This window comes from Mustelus asterias, chromosome 7 (assembly GCF_964213995.1).
Source record: "Mustelus asterias chromosome 7, sMusAst1.hap1.1, whole genome shotgun sequence".
NCBI classification, from domain to species: domain Eukaryota; kingdom Metazoa; phylum Chordata; class Chondrichthyes; order Carcharhiniformes; family Triakidae; genus Mustelus; species Mustelus asterias.
This window is the reverse complement of record NC_135807.1, coordinates 72,014,877-72,028,077: the sequence shown is the minus strand read 5'-3', so window position 1 is coordinate 72,028,077 and position 13,201 is coordinate 72,014,877.

Genomic DNA, 13,201 nt, shown 5'->3' with positions numbered 1-13,201 from the left:
ATTTGATTTTAGTTTTTCTATCAGTCTGCCATGTGGGACCTTGTCAAATACCAAAGAACAAAGAACAATGCAGCACAGGAACAGGCCCTTTGGCCCTCCAAGCCCGTGCCGCTCCCTGGTCCAAACTAGACCATTCTTTTGTATCCCTCCATTCCCACTCCATTCTTATGGCTGTCTAGATAAGTCTTAAATGTTCCCAGTGTGTCCGCCTCCACCACCTTGCCTGGCAGCGCATTCCAGGCCCCCACCACCCTCTGTGTAAAATATGTCCTTCTGATATCTGTGTTAAACCTCCCCCCCTTCACCTTGAACCTATGACCCCTCGTGAACGTCACCACTGACCTGGGGAAAAGCTTCCCACCGTTCACCCTATCTATGCCTTTCATAATTTTATACACCTCTATTAAGTCTCCCCTCATTCTCCGTCTTTCCAGGGAGAATAACCCCAGTTTACCCAATCTCTCCTCATAACTAAGCCCCTCCATACCAGGCAACATCCTGGTAAACCTCCTCTGTACTCTCTCCAAAGCCTCCACGTCCTTCTGGTAGTGTGGCGACCAGAACTGGACGCAGTATTCCATATGCGGCCGAACCAATGTTCTATACATCTGCAACATCAGACCCCAACTTTTATACTCTATGCCCCGTCCTATAAAGGCAAGAATGCCATATACCTTCTTCACCACCTTCTCCACCTGTGACGTCACCTTCAAGGATCTGTGGACTTGCACACCCAGGTCCCTCTGCGTATCTACACCCTTTATGGTTCTGCCATTTATCGTATAGCTCCTCCCTACATTATTTCTACCAAAATGCATCACTTGGCATTTATCAGGATTGAACTCCATCTGCCATTTCTTTGCCCAAATTTCCAGCCTATCTATATCTTTCTGTAGCTTCTGACAATGCTCCTCATGATCTGCAAGTCCTGCCAATTTTGTGTCGTTTATATAAATCACAAACAGCAGAGGTCCCAATACAGAGCCCTGCGGAACACCACTAGTCACAGGCCTCCAGCCGGAAAAAGACCCTTCCACTACCACCCTCTGTCTTCTGTGACCAAGCCAGTTCTCCACCCATCTAGCCACCTCCCCCTTTATCCCATGAGATCCAACCTTTTTCACCAGCCTGCCATGAGGGACTTTGTCAAACGCTTTACTAAAGTCCATATAGATGACATCCACGGCCCTTCCCTCATCAACCATTTTGGTCACTTCTTCAAAAAACTCCACCAGGTTAGTGAGGCATGACCTCCCTCTCACAAAACCATGCTGACTATCGTTAATGAGTTTATTCCTTTCTAAATTCGCATACACCCTATCTCTAAGAATCGTCTCCAACAACTTCCCCACCACGGACGTCAAGCTCACCGGCCTATAATTACCCAGGTTATCCTTCCTACCCTTCTTAAATAACGGGACCACATTAGCTATCCTCCAATCCTCTGGGACCTCACCTGCGTCCAGTGACGAGACAAAGCTTTGCATCAGAGGCCCAGCGATTTCATCTCTCGTCTTCCTGAGCAGCCTTGGATAGATTCCATCAGGCCCTGGAGATTTGTCAGTCTTTATATTCTCTAACAAACCTAACACTTCCTCCCTTGTAATGGAGATTTTCTCCAACGGTTCAACACTCCCCTCCGAGACACTCCCAGTCAACACATCCCTCTCCTTTGTGAATACCGACGCAAAGTATTCATTTAGGATCTCCCCTACTTCTTTGGGCTCCAAGCATAATTCCCCACTTTTGTCCCTGAGAGGTCCGATTTTTTCCCTGACAACCCTTTTGTTCCTAACGTATGAATAAAATGCCTTGGGATTCTCCTTAATCCTGTCTGCCAAGGACATTTCGTGACCCCCTTTTGCCCTTCTAATTCCCTTAAATGCCTTACTAAAGTCCATATAAACTATATCCACAGCCCTTCCCTCATCAATTTTGTTTGTCACCTCTTCAAAAAACTCAATCAAGTTGGTGAGACATGACCTTCCCCGTACAAAACCATGCTGCCTGTCACTAACCAGTCCATTTTCTTCCAAATGTGCATATATCCTGTCCCTCAGTATCTTCTCCAAAAGCTTCCCCACCACTGATGTCAGGCTCACCGGCCTATAATTTGCTGGATTATCCCTGCTTCCTTTCTTAAACAAGGGAACAACGTTGGCTATTCTCCAGTCCACTGGAACCTCGCTTGTGGTCAAAGAGGATGTGAAGTTATATGTTCAGGCCCAAGTAACCTGGGATAGATCGCATCCGGCCCCCTGGGGGCTTGTCTACCTTAATGCAATTTAGAATACTCAACATCCATCATGTCCTTCTCATTGGTGAATACCGATACAAAGTACTCATTAAGGATTTCACCCACTTCCTGTGGTTCCACGCATAACCTCCCTCTCTTGTCCTTGAGTGAGCCTGCTCTTTCTCTTGCTACCCTCTTGCTCCTAATATATGCATAAAAAGCCTTGGGATTCTCCTTGACCCTGTTTGCTCAAGACATTTCATGGCCCTTTTAGCCCTCCTAATTCCACATTTAAGTTCCTTCCTACTTTCACTGAACACCTCAAAGGCTTTGTCAGTTTTTAGATAGCTAAACCTATTGTATGCTTCCTTTTTCCTTTTGGCTAAGCTTACAATTTCCCTCATCATCCATGGTTCCCGAATCCTGTCATTTCTGTCCTTCATTTTTGCAGGGACATGCCTGTCCTGCACGTCAATCACTGGCCTTTAAAAGCCTCCCACATGTCAGACATGGATTTACCCGCAAATAGCCCCTCCCAATTCCTGTTCCCAGTTCCTGTCTACTTTGGATGCAATTGGCCCTCGCCCAATTGAGCACCCTCACCCGAGGGCCACTCTTATTCTTATCCAAGACTACCCGAAATCTTATGGAATTGTGGAAACATCGATCACCTGGTCTGACTCATTCCCCAGTACAAGTATGGCCCCCCCCCTCCCTGGTTGGATTATCAACATACTGTTTCAAAAAGCCCACATGGACACATCCGAGCCCCTGGCTATGAGGGATTCCCAGTCAATGTGGGTGAAGTTAAAGTCACCCATCACAACTACCCTGCTTTTTTTGCACCTTTTCAGTATCTGACTACACAACTGCCCCTCTGTCTCCTGCGGGCTGTTGGGAGGTATATAGTACACTCCCAACATTGTGATTTCACCCTTCTTATTCCTGGGTTCCACCCATAGTGCCTCACTACAAAATCCCTCCAATGTGTCCTCAACACAGCTATGATCTGCTCCTTAATCAGCAATGCAACTCCCCCACTCCTTCTGTCCCATCTAAAACAATGATATCCCGGAATGTTAAGCTGCCGATCCTGTCCCTCCTTTATAATGACTGAAATGATACTTGAAACTTGTACATCTGATGTGCTCATTGCAATTTTACAAGATATAAATTTTAAATTTAAACTTTTAACCGTGTCTCCGTAATTGCAATGACATCATAATTCCATGCAGTAATCCAGGTTCTGTTACAGAGAATAGAGAAATATATGAGAGGTTACTAAAGATAGCACTGCCCCAGCACAGGGGAACAATGTCAACTGAAACATTAACCTTCTCTGTGGCTTTTAGCTGCTGATTGATCTGATCTCTATTTTCTATTTTTATTCCAAATTTCTAAAACTCCGTTTCCCTCTGCAGCTCAATTTGTCAACACGATTGAATAAAGGCCCTCACAATAGTATATTTGAAGCAATTATCAATAGTGCTGGGAAAAGGTGTGTGCAATGATATTTTTAACTAAATAAATAGAATCATGCCCCCGTTCTCCTGCTATGTGTCTGCTGCCTACTCCGACCAGCACTGGAGGCCCAACCAATACTTTTGGTTAGATGTCTGATCTAGTTAGGTACAGCAAAGGCAGTCTTGTGGCACAGTGGCGGCATCCCAACCTCTGGACCAGAAACACGGGGTTCAAGTCCAACTCCAAGACTTGTTGATCACAGGAGTAGAATTCATAATGCAGTTCAGTGAGCTGATAATCAGCTTGGGAATGTTCCCAATATTCCCCAAAAGGAAAAATAATAATGTGAGTGGAATCTTATACTCTGTGCACAGAATGCTGGCTAGGGTGAGAAAATGAGTGTGTAGCTCTTCAGCAGCACAGCCGAGTTTTCTCTCTGGGGGCTTGGTTTCCGTCATCATAGTGGTGGGACGGGGCATGATAGAGCCAGAAACGCTGTCTCCACAGAGGTCAGAGCATCCTGTCTAAAGGCAAGCCCACCCTCTCCCCCCAGAAAACCACCAGTGTAACACTCCCTTCCCCACCAAGAATAAGGGGAAACCCCTCCCCCACAAATGGGGCTCCCAGAGGGCCTGCCCCAAGCAGTGCCAACCTGGAGCCAGTGCCAGAGTTTAAGGGGGCAATGCTAGGGCACTGCCTGGGCATGTCCCTCTCCCTGCTGAGGGCAATACTTACCATTGTGCCTCCGGTGCGTTCCCCTTTGCGGCTCCCCGTTTTTCAATAGCTGCTGGAATTCCCTACCTGGGTGGGGGGGGGGGGGGGGGGATTCTCGTGAGATTTTGTTCCTACATCACTGTTTGCACTTAGTGAACACAGGCGTAAAATTGCCCCCACGTGTGCATGAATAAATGTTTAAAAAAGGTACGGTAAAAAAAACATGAAATATGAGCTAAAAAGTGCCCTGATTATGTTATACTATAGGGTGCAATTCCACTACATTGCTGAAACTAGGAAGCATTGATCTTTTGATAATTAATGATAAATGAATAATATCAGAGCAATGTAGGATCTGCTGCATTATGCAACCTAATTTTTCACATGTTCCCTCCAATCATTAATAACATGGTCTTTGAAAAATGAAGAGTAACTGTTGCTATTAATTTAAATGTCCAGAAGGACAAAAAGAAACAGATCTCAACGAAGGAAACTCATCAGTTATTGGCCTACAAATAAATATAACCCAATTTTAATCTTTTCATAACATTTTTTTGGAGTGAGATGTTTTTAGCCTTTAAAATAAAATTGTTTTCAATCTCTTAATTCTTTATCTATGGGGAAATTCAAAGGAAACTCAGTCTAAGTAGGCACTCTGAGAAGCTCATTATCTGTGGCCTATGAATAAATACAATTTAATGTTATTTAGTCTCGCTAGGGATATGCTCTTATTTCTAATCAAAATGAATTTTGCTGCAGATTTTAATTAATATAATTAATCCTGGCTTCAAAACCCTAATTTTAAATGCCATCTGCTTAGGTCATTCATTTATTTTAAAGCCTTTTTCCCAGCGTATCTTTTTTTGTTCTGTGTTGGATCCTCCCCACACAATCTCCTTACGCCCTACTTCCATCTTCAGGGTTACGTAAAGAAGCAGGCACCGCATGAAATGAATATCATCCGACGATGTTCCCCAATTCCCGGCCCAATTTTCAAACATGGTGATGGACAAATGCACATTCCATTGTTTGTGTAATCCTGAAAAACAAATCTTCAGTGACATGCAGCTAATTTCAAACATGGTGCTTCGTGTGCACCACGACATAGAAGCAAACCCATAACGCATCTGAAAATAATGCATTGCATTCAGTTGCAATGGGTTATCGATTAAGGAAACTTAACCTATAACCCATTGCAACTGAATGCAATGCATTATTTTCAGATGCATTATGGGTTTGCTTTTATGTTGATTGAGATAACGAATGACATGAAAGTTCAGTCAATATTACTATTTTACATGGAGAACTTGGAAGTACTGAGGTTCAAATCCTACCCTTTCATTTGTGAGATCTCTGTTTGAATTCTGACCAGAATGATGGGATGAAACTTTCCCTTTCCTGGCAGTTTTAATCATGTTTCTTTTTGACGTATCTCTGACGTGTCCTGATGACCATATTTGTGATGTTATTGGCAAAATCACTGCTAACCTGTCTCTCATGGAGTTTACTGATATTTGTTTTATTGGTTGAATAGTTTCCAGAGTGCCTTTTGTCAAAAATTGAAAGAAAATATGTTGAAATCATGTTGTTTTTATTGTCAGGAGGATGCTAACCAGAGCAGGAAGACAGGGAATTGTAACATAGCAATATTAGGCCAGTCATTCGGAGGCCTAGAGGAATATTCTGGAGATATAAGTTCAACTTCCACCATGGTAGCTGGGGAAATGTAAATTCCTTTCATAAATACATTTGGAATAAAAAGCTAGTCTCAATAATAATGATAAAGAAACTAACCAATTGTTGTAAAAACCCAATGCCCTTCAGGAAAGGAAATCTGTTTTTTGATCCAGTCTGGCCTATACATGATTCTAGATCCACAGTAATGTGATTGACTCTCAGCTATATCTGGAATGCCGAGCAAACAACTCTGTTGTATCAAACCACCATAAAGAAGTCAAATAAACATGGCACTGGAAATAGAACATAGAACATAGAAAGCCACAGCACAAACAGGCCCTTCGGCCCACAAGTTGCGCTGATCATATCCCTACCTCTAGGCCTATCTATAGCCCTCAATCCCATTAAATCCCATGTACTCATCCAGAAGTCTCTTAAAAGACCCCAACGAGTTTGCCTCCACCACCACCGACGTCAGCCGATTCCACTCACCCACCACCCTCTGAGTGAAAAACTTACCCCTGACATCTCCTCTGTACCTACCCCCCAGCACCTTAAACCTGTGTCCTCTCGTAGCAACCATTTCAGCCCTTGGAAATAGCCTCTGAGAGTCTACCCTAATGGCAAAGGTTTAGCAGTGAATGCAAAAGACAAGGCCTGAAGCATTTGCAACCTGTTTCAACCAAAAGCATCAACTGGATAACCCATCTCGGCCTCCTGAAGCCCCCAGTATCACAGATACCAGTCTTTAGCCAATTCAATTCATTCCACGTAATTTCAAGGCACTGGCTACAGCAGTGGACCCTGACAACTTCCTGGCTGTTGTACTCAAGACTTGCTGCAGAACTAGTCACATCCCGAGCCAAGCTGTTGCAGTAAAGCAACACTGGGTATCTACCTGGCAATATGGGAACTTGCCCTGACATACCTTAAGCACAAAAGCAGAACAACAAATCCAATCCAACCAATTACCTCACCATCATTCTACTCTCACACAAAAACAGAAAATGCTGTAAAATCTGGAGCACCCCGAAAAGTCATCCAGTCTTGAAACATTGGCTCAATTCTCTCTCCCCAGAGGCTTTTAGGCCTGCTGAGATTTTCCAGCATTTTCTGTTTTTGTTTCAGATTCCATCGTAATTTTCTTCGATCATCCTATTTTCGATCAAAGTGATGGAAGTGTCACCGATTGTGCTATCGACCAGGACTTATTCAGGTACTATCTGCTCACTGATGCTTCGTTTGGGTTCTCAGAGGGTCACCCAGGTCCTAGACTTCATTACAGCCTTGGACTAAATATGGAAGAAAGAACGGAATTTCAGGGTGTGGTAAGAGTGAATTGAAATCAATAGGAATCAGGTGGAAAACTCTCCACTTGTTCAAGTCTTCAAGTCACTTCAAGAGTTCCTCAGGGTAGTGTCTGAGGCCCAACCATCTTTGACTGCTTCATCAATGACCTTCCCTCCAACATAAGTGCAGAAAGAGGGATGTTCACTGATGGTTGAATAGTGACCAATACCATTTGCAACTAATTGTATGCTAAAGGCTTGAGTTGATAAACGGCAAGTAACAGTCGTGCCACACAATGCCAGGCAATGACCAGCTACAACAAGAAAGAATCTAAACTGCTTCCCTTGACAATTACCTTCACTGAATCCCACACCATCAACATCCTGGATGTTACCACTGAACAGAGATTAACAGGACAAGCCATATAAATACTGTGGCTACAAGAGCAGGTCGAGGCTGGGAACCCTGACTCCCCAATGTTCACCATTTATAAGGCACAAGTCAAGAATGTATTGGCATACTCTCTACTTACATGGGTGAATGCAGCTTCAACAGCACTTAAAGAGTCAGAATTTAATCCCCCTCCCCCGCCACCTCCTTGAGAGCCATTTAAGGGTTGGGATGGAGTGCCCAGTGCCCCCGCCACAAACTAACCAATTCAGTCAGGGAGCCTCAAGACCTTTAGGTGGCAATTAAGGACCACTTGAGAGCCTCATCCTGTTGCCATGATATTCTACAGCAGTGGAAGGGGGCTCACACCACTTGATAGACTGTTACATATTGCTGGTGGGCCTGTCTATGAGCGGAATGGGCGGAGGGACCACCTGTTCAGGCACCCTGTGCCGTGTGGAGGACCTCACCTGCGACAAGGCCCTATGGGAATACTTTGCAGATTCAAGACAATTGTCTGGGGGGGAATAAGGAGAAATTTGGTCACTCGATGAGTTTTTATGATTTGGAATTGTTATAGTTCAGGTCAGAAACTCCAAAATGTTTTACGAAGCCCGCCTGGATCACAAGCTTTGTACTTTGAATTTGGCTAGGATAATCATGATATGTTTCACTTCAATTATGATTCAAATGACCCACTAAGGAGCATTTATCAAACAAGGCTTATTTAAGAATATAGTTAACATGTATGGAAAGAAAATTATCAATAACTTATATCAACTACAAACAAAAGCAAAACAACCAAGATGATGTATAATCCTTAACAAATATATCTAAAATATTCCAATCAAACGAAGCTTCCCATTGACAAAAACCCTTTCCACAGGTTTAACACAGTAAAGACTAATGCTCATGTGATACTGGGACTGAGTCCTTTGAATGAATGCTGCAGTTCTCTTGGGGCACAGACAACAAGCTTGGAGTCAGAACAGCTTCCCGGTACACCAGGGAGAGACTCTGGTCGAGCCACCAACAGCAGTTTTTCTACTCTAGGAAGGCAAGAAGCCATGCTTTCAGCTAACTAGCAGAGTTTCTAAAAAAAACAGGGGGAGAGAGAAACACTTCTTTCAGCTTGATGTCCCTTCTAAACTAAACTGCTGCCAGCCAAAAACTGTCCAAAACACATGACCTTCCTCCTAAAAATGCAGGGTCATAAAAGATCCTGGACTAAAAGTAATCAAACCCCATTTAAGTAGCAATAAAGGGACTTCTACAGACAACTTGGCAGAGGTGAGAGCTGCAGAGAACATGATTTAAAAAAAACACATCTTTTAAAGGTACACTAACATCACAGAATGACCTGCTTGAAAGAATGGTGAAAACAGATCCAACAGTAACTTTCAAAAAGGAACTGGGTATATACTTGAAAAGGAAGTACTTGCAGGACTATGGGGAGGAGCAAGGATTAATTGTATAGCTGTCTAAGAGAAAAAACTCAGGCATGATAAATAAAATGATTTCTTTCTGCGTTCCATTATTCTGCAATTCCATGTCTTCTTTGGCTGTCGTCATATTAGGCACGAACAGCACTCTGTTCTCACATGGTACTTTCTTCAGAAACTAGGACTCCTTCTTTAAAACCTCCTGAACAAGGTTTTCCTTTTACCTCTGAGCTCACTAGGGGAGCATCTCGTAGGAACCCTAAAGTTAGTAAACCTCCTCCAGATGCAAACCTCTCTGAATGTCAAGGTGATGCGCGATTAATTCACTCGGGAGGCTAGGACGTACCCGGGAATAAAGGCTTTTATTCACAACAAGAATAGAGCATACTGCTTAACAATACTATCCCAGACTAAGGGCCACTAGGAAGTATCAGTGACCTTTATACTCCTGTAAGAAGGCGGAGCCAAACGGAGTGTACCACAGAACAATGCTAACAGGTGGAACACCCCAACCCTAACCCCAACAGTAACAAGAGTAACATATGTACAAGTACCTATAGTGGTAACCATCTATGGTTCACCACACAAGGTTAGGCAGGTTGCTGCATGCCTACGCAATATGGGAGACACATTATAGGGAGCCTCAGATGTGTCATGGAAACATAGAAAATAGGAGCAGGTCATTTGGTTCTTCGAGCCTGGCCTGCCATTTATTATGATCATGGCTGATCATCCAACTCAATAGCCTGATCCTGCCTTTCCCCCATATCCATTGATCTCCTTTGCCCCCAAGAGCGATATCTAACTGCTTCTTGAAACACCTTCTTGTTACACCACCTTTGAGGAGCTATGTGTTGTATTCCATTATGATCCTATGGGTTCCCTGATGCTTACTAGACATGTGTTGTTCAGGTGTGGCACGAATATGGAGGATGTCATGAGTGATCTATGTTGGGGGATCCCCTGATGATGTCCTGTCATGCCCCTGGAAGAGTTAATTAATGGAGTGGTTGAATGTTGCATCATTTTAAGTCTGGATAGCCTTTTGATCTGTGGTAATTTCATTACTGCTAATCAATCTTTCTGGCATCATAAACTAACTATAATAAATGTGAAACCTCATTTCTTCAATTTTAAAGATTTTGCAAACTTTTCCTCTCTTATATGTTACTCTTTTAATCCAATCTTTTTCTGTATTTCTCGCCTGTACCTGATTTGACATTGGATTTACCCAGTGTAATTTATACTTGCTTCTCAGCCTTTATACCTGCAATCAGATTAGTTAAGGGGTTATTTATAGTTGCTTATTCTGTTCACTCAGATTCAAGACACCCTGTTAGTCTTGCTGTGATGTTACCAGCTCACACTTTCAACACCTTGTCACACAAAATATTAAAAATCGAAATATATCAAGGCAAGTCTAACTAACAGTTCTATCACAGCAACTCATTGTGACAGCTGCCCTGAGAACCTTGCCCAGACTTGCATGATTCTGCTTCTGTCATTTTGAGACAAATTTCACGTTAATTAACCGCTAGCCCTTCCAATTTATAAAGGCAACTGGCTGGAGGTCTAGTGCCTTGATGACAACATGAGATCAGCCACTGATGCTATGGACATGTAGGTGACCAGCTATGGCTGCAAACTGTTGAATTCATTCTTGCCGACTGCTGTTGGTATCAATGGACAAAGTGATATACTGGCTAACAGGGCATTGGAGCAGATTAGTGTAGTTGCACATTGCAGACTGGGCTATGCAAATGACTGAGTTGCAGCCTGGAATGAGGCAGTGTTAGAAGGTGCAATGGAATAAGTTAAGAGCTGCGACCTGCATATTACTGGTTGGCACGGTGGCACAGTGGTTAGCACTGCTGCCTCACAGCGTCAGGGACCCAGGTTCAATTCCAGCCTCGGTGACCATCACTGTCTGTGTGGAGTTTGCACGTTCTCCCTGTGTCTGCGTTGGTTTTCTCCAGGTGCTCCGGTTTCCTCCCACAGTCCAAATATGTGTGAGTTTCTAAATTAGCCCTAGTTTCAGGGGGATTAGCAAGGTAAATGTGTGGGGTTACGGGAATAGGGCCTAGGTGGGATTGTGGTCAGTACAGACTCGATGGGCTGAATGGCCTCCTTCTGTACTGTAGGAATCTATGATTCTACATCAGGTGTTGGGGGGGTGTACTGCTCATCTTGCCAGCAAAAAGTCAGTCTTAAATAGACTGACTTTACAAAAAGCTTGCCTCACACCATACAGCCACAACACATTGGGTTGGCTTTAATTATCTGAGAGCAGAACATACAAACGTCCAAAACAGGAGCAGAAGTAGTCAATTCAGCCCCTCAAGACAGCTCCACTATTCGATAAGATCATGGCTGATCTGTTCATGTTTCAAGTTCTACATTCTCATCGACACCTGATAACCTTTGATTCTCTTGCCTAACAAGAATCTATCTACTTCCTTCTTGCTATAATTGGTAAAAAGTTGACGTCCGAACATAGACCTTTGTGGGACTCCACTTATCACATTATACCAATCAAAAAAAGACCCATTTATGTACACACTCTGTTTTCTGTCAGCCAGCTAATCTTCTATCCAGGCTAATATGTTGGCCCCTACACCATGAGCTCTTATTTTCTGCAATAACCTTTGATGTGGCACCTTTACGAATGTCTTCTGGAAATCCAAGTACAGTACATGTACAGACTTCCCTTTATCCACAGCAGATGTCATTCCTTCAACAAACTCCAATAAATTGGTTAAACATGACTTCTGTTTCACAAAACTATGCTGACTCTTCACGATCACCTTGGCTTTTTCTAAGTTGCAGTTATAACCTATTTAATCATCGATTCTAATAAAAACCACCAAAGTCCTAGAGGCTGCTCTTTCCCTTTTTGAGGGAGAGAGCTGACTGGTGGTAATTAAGCCTGAGGATCACCACACCTTAGGCATGGGGCAAGGCTGAGAAGGCGGGGCCTTCATGGGTAATATCAGCTAGTACGGGAATTGAACCCATGCTGTTGACATCGCTCCACATCATAAACCAGCTGTCCAGCCAATTGAACTAACCAATGCCCGATTCTAATATGCTCCTCATGAAAGGCCTCAAGCTAACTGCTTCCCTCCCATGAACAGAGGGGTTATACTTGCTACTTTCTAACCTGATGGAACCTTTCCAGGATCTAGTGCATTTTGGAAAATTAACACCAACGCTTCTACTACCTCATTAGCCACCTTGCTTAAGGCCCTGGGATGAAACTTGCCACTCCCCAATGAGAGGATATGTGGAACCTTGAGAGCTGCTGGCCAATCTTGTTTGGTGGGGAGCTCTAATAGTCCCAGCAGCTCCTGAACACAGTGGCGGGCACTGTTAGGACTGCAAGTAGGTTCCAGCATGAAGACAACATGATTTCCAGAGATGGCTAAGTCAGGACTTTGAATGTAGAAGGACCAAGGAGCCTTGGGGCGGGGGGGGGGCGGGGGGGTGGTGGCAACTGGAATTGAGGGGGGTGTGGAATGGGGGTTTGGAAGGTGGATTTTAGTGGCCTGGCATACAGTCCAGACTCCCGAAGGAAGTAGTCCCACTTCCTTCCTGCCTTTTAACCAGCTTTGTTAAAAATCAGATTTCCAACTCCTGCCTGCCTACCCGCGCCAACAATGTTATGAAGTGGGCATCATAATATTTAGGTTCTGATGAATAGCTAAGCAGGATCAAAATGTTAACTCTGCTCTCTATAGAGACTGCCAGATCTGCTGAGTTTTTCCAGCATTCTCTGTTCTTGTTTCAGATTCCAGCACCCACAGCATTTTGCTTATTATAATAATCAAGTCAATTAGCTTATTAACAAGCTCTATTGACTATTAATTATTTATTCAAAATGGCAGGGGGTGCTGATTTCAGCACCTGCCTACCTAAGGTTCAATGGGTATGGATTGGGATGGGCAGAAATGCGATGGGCTAGTAAGCAGTCATATGTTATGTGCTCCCC